We start from the raw sequence: 6,944 nt of genomic DNA, 5'->3' as shown, positions 1-6,944 counted from the left end.
TTGCCTTGAGAAACTTAAACATGATAGTGAAAAGTGAAAAGGGATTGGACCCGGTATTCTGAGGGACTTTACAAAAATGGATGTGGTTGTCTCCCATCCTTCCCACTACTTGTTTAACAAGTGTACATGGTGTGGTCGTTTTAATGTCTGCAACACCCATGTTGGGTCAGCTGGGTGTAACTAGTCTACTCTGTTGATGGTATCCCTCCGCTCGGCTCACCTCACACTGTCTAAATCTCTTTCATGCAAAAATGTGGCAGTTGTACTATCATCACACTAATATCATCTTGAGATTTTCTGATTACTGCTACTTCTACAAGCTTTTTGCAAGCAACCATAGGACCTCCTGCTAATGGTAAAAGATTAGGTTGCTTCTCGACGCAGAAAGGCCTGGCAATATCCACTGCTTCCTGATTGCTTACTTTATTCCAGATCCCATCTGATGCCAAAATTAAAAACTCACAATCAGATGTAATTTCAATCTTTCTCGTCTCTTGTTCAGCGGTTATCCATTCTTTCAAGTGTGAATCCCCTATTGCCCTAGATACAGCCAGAGATCCCTGAACTCGCCAAACTCCATGGCGGAGCTCCACAATTCCACCCAAATTTTCTATCCGTTGTCGCTCGTCCTCCCTTCCAGCTCGATGATCACATGTAAGGGCTTCAGCAGCGCCCTCTCTGCTCATAACTGCTCGACAATCCCCAGCATTGGAAACCACTAAGTTACCACCTTTAATCAGAGCGGTCACACAAGCAGTACCGCTGCCAACCTCCTGCTTCAAAAACTCAGCATCTGTTGTTAAGTATCCAGCTTTAACGGCCTGCTCAAGAAAGTCCTCGGTTTCATCTTCCATGCTGAGCATAGCGTCCACAATATTCTGCCCAAGATTTTCGGCAGTGAAAGCTGCAGCTTTCTGACCACCATGACCATCGAACACACCAAAAAAGGCCTGTCTGGAATCACCGAGAACATTGACAATGGCTTTGTGGGTATCCTCCATGAATTCTGGCCGACCTTTTCTGCGCGAAACTGCATATTGAGTACCCTCCTCATTCACCTCCTTAGGCTGCTCCACTGCCGGGCACGGCGCGTTTAGGCCCGACAGCTGCAGCGGAATATCCAGCCTCTGCGGTCGTTTCCTTTTGAGAGGAGGCAAAGGGAACTTGCGGACATTCGAACCATTATCCTCCGAGACATTGACACAAGAAGGGAAAGGCCTCTTGGCCGGGCTATCCCCGCTCTCGATCCACAGCATATTTTCGTTCCTGATGGTTAAAACAGGCCTCAGCGGAGACCCCACACAATTTGCGTGGATGCCGCTGCTCCTGGGCGTCTGGAAACCATGATTCCTTGGGGAAGCTGCCCATATCTCAATACCAGAATTGTGTATAGAGGGAGAATTCACTGCTACAATGCAAGCCATGTTAACAATCAGTGGATCTGCTGGCGATGATGGTTCACTTTGTTGATACCTGCGGAAACCTTTGTATTGTTGTTGCCCTATCACAGGATCTCTGCAACGGTGATAAATAAATGAACTCTTCTCTTGTTTCAATTCAGTTGAATATGTCTCTCCGAACCTGTTAAACATAGATGATTCCAGCATTCTTATAGCGTTCAATCGTTTCATATGAAACGAGATTTTGGAAAAAGTCGAGTTTTCAATTATTCAGCATGTGCCCAGTCAATTATCCACTTACTATGTTCCTCATGATTGAAAAATTCTATATCATTTAACGCCCTGACGATAATGGCAGCGACCTCCGCCGTCCATCCATGACATGACAAGGCAGACATGTTCCACTTGGCATATCGCTTCTCATCTTCGTTCATAACCTCGTGCAAAAATAGATCCTTTCTTCATTCTGGACTCCAGAATTGTTACTGATTAAGTCTAAGGCGGTGGGCCGTTGGGAATGGTAATGGATGCCAGGGTCAGGCGGGTACGTCCACCAGAGGTGTTAGACACTATTGATTCACGAACTTGGTATTTTCCAATATAGTGACTATGTCCAAGTCTACTTGCCAAGTGCGCTCAAAGTCTAGAAATGATATAATATGGACATCAATCAATGAACTTTCTAATTCTGACATGCTTTATTATATCATTAGCCAGCGTGAATTTAGTCTCGGTAAGCCGTATTGGTTAGAAGAGTGTTTCCAGAATTTTCTGGAAGCTGCAGAAATCGTTTTTTTTCCCAAAATGGTTTAAAATTTATTAATAATAAGATTTAAAATTTAGTAATTGTATTCCTATTAAGATTTTTTAATAATATTATATTTTATTATTAAAGTTTAATAATAGAGTTGATGTAAGTTAATGATGCTCTTTGATGATGTGTTGCAATATAAAATTAGTAAAATAACAATATGTTAATTTGGAAAGATAATTAGAGATGTAATCTCATATATATATAAATTGTCAAATTTATTATGAATTGGCTTTTCAAGAATATAATTTTTATTTATAGGAACTATGTGAAATTTGAGTTTTCTAAATTGGTATAAATTATTTTTCATACAAAATATAATCCACATGTTTCTATTTTTCTAGCGATTGAGTATCTAAATGATGGAATCTTGGTACAAAAAGCTTGTGGAGTTGTAGAAAACATATTGTTCTTTTGCATAACTAAATTTGCAATCTTAATTTTATATATTTTTAATTTATGGAAGTCATTATATCTTTGAAATTATAAGGCCCTCTATTAGTACAACTTAAAATGGTCTTACAGTTATCAAACATCACTTCTCTTTTTACATTATAGGTCCTAAAGTCCTCTAGTGCACCATATAATTTTTTTCCAAACAATCAACACCCTTATAAGTCATAAGAGAAATACACTAGGGATGTATTTTAAGATTTTGACCTATTAATTTCAAAAATAAACGAGGGATAGAGAGATAGATAGTAGACTCTCTATGGGTATGTTTCAAAAATTGATGTTTGTATGTTTTTGCAGCCCAAACCACTAGATTCATGATCATGAATCTATATCTGAATTAACCAAGTTTTCGTGCATGTTGGATTCTTACTCAAATATTTAAATTTGAAAGAATAACTTCGGCATAAATCACATGTAGACAGACATTTGTCGACGCGTTTCGAAGCAACAAGTGTGGTTCATCGTCAAGACAAGTTGAAGAAACAGATCAGCTTAGCATGTTAAATAGTCTGAGCAGAGACTCCAACAGCTAAATCGACCAACGGCTAATTTTGACCTTAGGACCCAGGTTAAATTATTTTCATTAATTTAATATTATTATTTTTAATATTAATACATAAAATATTTTTAATGGTTAGTTTAAAAAATTAATTAATTAATATTTATATATATATATTAAAGTTATAATATTAGGTTATTAAGATAAAAGTTAGGGTTAAAAAATAAATAAAATACTTTTAGTGGTTAGTTTAAGAAGATAATTTACTTATTTATTTAAATTATTTAATAATTATTGTTAATATAATATATGATGATGATGATGATGATGATGGTTAACATCCGCTAAGACCAAATAATGATCTATCGGACCTAAATAAACAACTTATTTATTTTGATTTAAGATTTTATTCCTATGCTCAAAAAGCTTGGAGAGAAGCCTCCCGAGTTCACTATAATTTTGGCATTGTAAAAGGTTAGGAAGGTCAGTATTGTAACAAAGATTGTGAAATTGAGATCGAATGTGGTTGTATGCAGGGCACTCTAAGAGGAAGTGGTTTTCATCCTCGATGCTCCTATTCTCACAAATATGGCAGATCCTTTCCATCCATGGCGTTTTAGGAACTGCCCAACGACCTGTTTCACTATGGAGCTCATGAGAATTCGTTCTAATCTTTGCTATATTAATTTTCTTCTTTGAGCTAGTTAAAATAGAGAGATACTTTTGATCTTCAAGGGTGGGGTTGATGACCTTCTTATAATAACTTAATTTTCCTTTAGACGCTAAATCTTTCTCACACCACAATTTTTCTTTGAACTTAGAAGTAACAATATCTTTAATGTTATTTATGTTTTGCAAAGCATCATTCTCATTGATCTCCCAATAGTTTAACCAGGCCCTTGTGTCTTTATGCCATCCTCGGTTAAGCCTTAGGTGGTTTTGGCTGGAATTTAAGCTAGCTTAGGCAGTCTATGATCGTCTATGTTATTGAGCTTGTGCTTGTACAACAGAAACCTGAGCATAGCTAGGCTCTCAATAGGGGAAAGACTTGCTTCTATAAGGAGAATAAGATAGGGTGTATTACTTTTAATTTTCAGGTTATAAGTTATAAAACGCTTCTGGATTTGCTCAATCTTTCTCCATGATTCTCTGGAGATGCTGCAGCCCCAAACTTCACAGCCATATAAGATAACAGGAGTGACTAAAGTTTCAAAGAGGAACTTCTTTTTATCCCACATTACGAGGTTTGTTGTTTTACAATTATTTTCAAGACCAAAATAAGCTTTCCACCCCCCATTGATCCTTTTCTCAATGCTGTGGTTCCAGTTGAGCTTGTGATGGATATCAATTCGTAGGTACTTGTAAGAATACACTTCCTCCAAGTTATTATTGTCATACATAAAATTAGCGCAAGTGTCCTTCTTGGATTTGATAATCATAACTTTTGTTTTGTCAGTGTTAACAGTCATACCCATGGTAGAGCAGAAATCCTTAAGAAGCTTGAGTTGCTTATCAAGATCAGAAGGGCACCTTGCCAAAAGAACAATATCGTCAGCATAGAGAAGAAGGATAACGACTATCCCAGCTAAGATCGTGCCATCACATCCTGCTTCTTCTAAATAACCTTCGAGCTTATCGATGTAAATGCCAAATAGGGTAGGGGAGAGGGGACAACCTTGTTTAACTCCGATGTTACACTTAATATCTTTCGACCACCCCTCATTGTTCTTTAGCTTGGCAATTACATTCTCGTATAGCCTTATAGCAGCAGCTCTCAACTCAAGAGGAACCTTTAGCTCTTCTAACCTATTCCAAAGGTTGTATCTAGGAACCGTATCGAAAGCCTTTCTAAAGTCTACAAAGCAACAAAATAAATTGGATTTATCATTACGACATTCCTCCGCAATGATCCTAAGCGTAACAAGGTGGTCTGTTGTTGAGTGATATATATATATATATATAATAGTAGGTTGTTAAGGATGAGAATAATTTCAATGGTTAGCTTAAAAAGTAATTTATTTATTTATTTATTAATAATCTCATATATATATATATATATATATATATATATATATATATATATATATATATATATTTTAATTAAAATCATAACGTTGGGGTTAAAAATATAAATAAATAAAATAATTTAAATGGTTAGTTAGAAAAGGTAATTTATTTAATTAAATTAAATTATTTATTATTATATATTAATAATATAGTCTTAATATAGGTAATTTATTTGTTTAATTAAATAAATTACCATTAAAAGTATTTTATTTATCTATATATTTTTACCTAATTTAACTTATTTCCATAAATAATAATAATATTATTAAATTAATAAATAATAATTTGACTACTAATATGATGATGATGATGATGATGTTTAACGTCCGCTGAGACCAAACAATGGTCTATTGGACCTAAAGAAGCAAATTATTTATTTTGATTTAAGATTTTATTCCTATGCTCAAAAAGTTTGGAGAAAAGCCTCCCGAGGTCACTATAATTTTGACATTGTAAAAGGCTAGGAAGGTCAGTATTGTAACAAAGATTGTGAAACTGAGATCTAATGTGATTGTACGCAGGGCACTCTAAGAGGAAGTGGTTTTCATCCTCGATGTTCCTATTCTCACATATACAGCAGATCCTTTCCATCCATGGTGTTTTAGGAACTGCCCAACAGCTTGTTTCACTCTGGAGCTCATGAGAATTCATTCTAATCTTTGCTATATTAATTTTCTTCTTTGAGCTAGTTAAAATAGAGAGATACTTTTGATCTTCTAGGGTGGGGTTGATGACCTTCTTATAATAACTTAGTTTTCTTTTAGCCGCTAAATCTTTCTCACACCACATTTTTTCTTTGAACTTAGAAGTAACAATATCTTTAATGTTATTTATGTTTTACAATGCATCATTTTCGTTGATCTCCCAATAATTTAACCAGGCACTTGTGTCTTTATGCCACCCTCGATTGAGCCTTAGGTGGTTTTGGCTGGAATTTAAAGCTAGCTTAGGAAGTCTATGATCATCTATGTTATTGAGTTTGTGCTTGTACAACAGAAACCTAAGCATAGCTAGGCTTTCAATAGGGAAAAGACCTGCTTCTATAAGGAGAATAGGATAGGGTGTATTACTTTTAATTTTCAGGTTATAAGTTATAAAACGCTTCTGGATTTGTTCAATCTTTCTCCATGATTCTCGGGAGATGCTGCAACCCCGAACCTCACAGCCATATAAGATAACAGGAGTGACTAAAGTTTCAAAGAGGAACTTCTTTTTATCCCACATTACGAGGTTTGCTATTTTACAATTATTTTCAAGACCAAAATAAGCTTTCCACCCCCCATTAATCCTTTTCTCAATGCTATGGTTCCAGTTGAGCTTGTGATGAATATCAATTCCCAGGTACTTGTAAGAATACACTTCCTCCAAGTTATTATTGTCATACATAAAATTAGCGTAAGTGTCCTTCTTGGATTTGATAATCATAAATTTTGTTTTGTCAGTGTTAACAGTGATACCCATGGTAGAGCAGAAATCTTTAAGAAGCCTGAGTTGCTTATCAAGATCAGATGGGTACCTTGCCAAAAGAACAATATCGTCAGCATAAAGAAGAAGGATAACAACTATCCCATCTAAGATCGTGCCATCACATCTTGCTTCCTCTAAATAGCCTTCGAGCTTATCGATGTAAATGCCAAATAGGGTAGGGGAGAGGGGGCAACCTTGTTTAACTACAGTTAATTTCTTTCGACCACCCCTCATTGCTCTTTAG

The 6,944-nt window shown here is 35.8% G+C and overlaps 1 pseudogene; it reads right to left on the bottom strand.

Annotated features, from left to right (window-relative positions):
• Window positions 1–230: 230 nt before the first annotated feature.
• LOC149211729 (putative protein phosphatase 2C 2 pseudogene) lies at window positions 231–1,834 on the bottom strand (annotated as a pseudogene).
• Window positions 1,835–6,944: the final 5,110 nt, after the last annotated feature.

The sequence above is a fragment of the Pinus tabuliformis genome, chromosome 1_1 (genome assembly GCF_031772625.1).
Source record: "Pinus tabuliformis cultivar Carrire ecotype Pingquan chromosome 1_1, CPIR1, whole genome shotgun sequence".
In the NCBI taxonomy this organism is placed as follows: domain Eukaryota; kingdom Viridiplantae; phylum Streptophyta; class Pinopsida; order Pinales; family Pinaceae; genus Pinus; species Pinus tabuliformis.
Note: the sequence above shows the minus strand (reverse complement) of the source record. Positions and strands in the feature narration are given on the sequence as shown.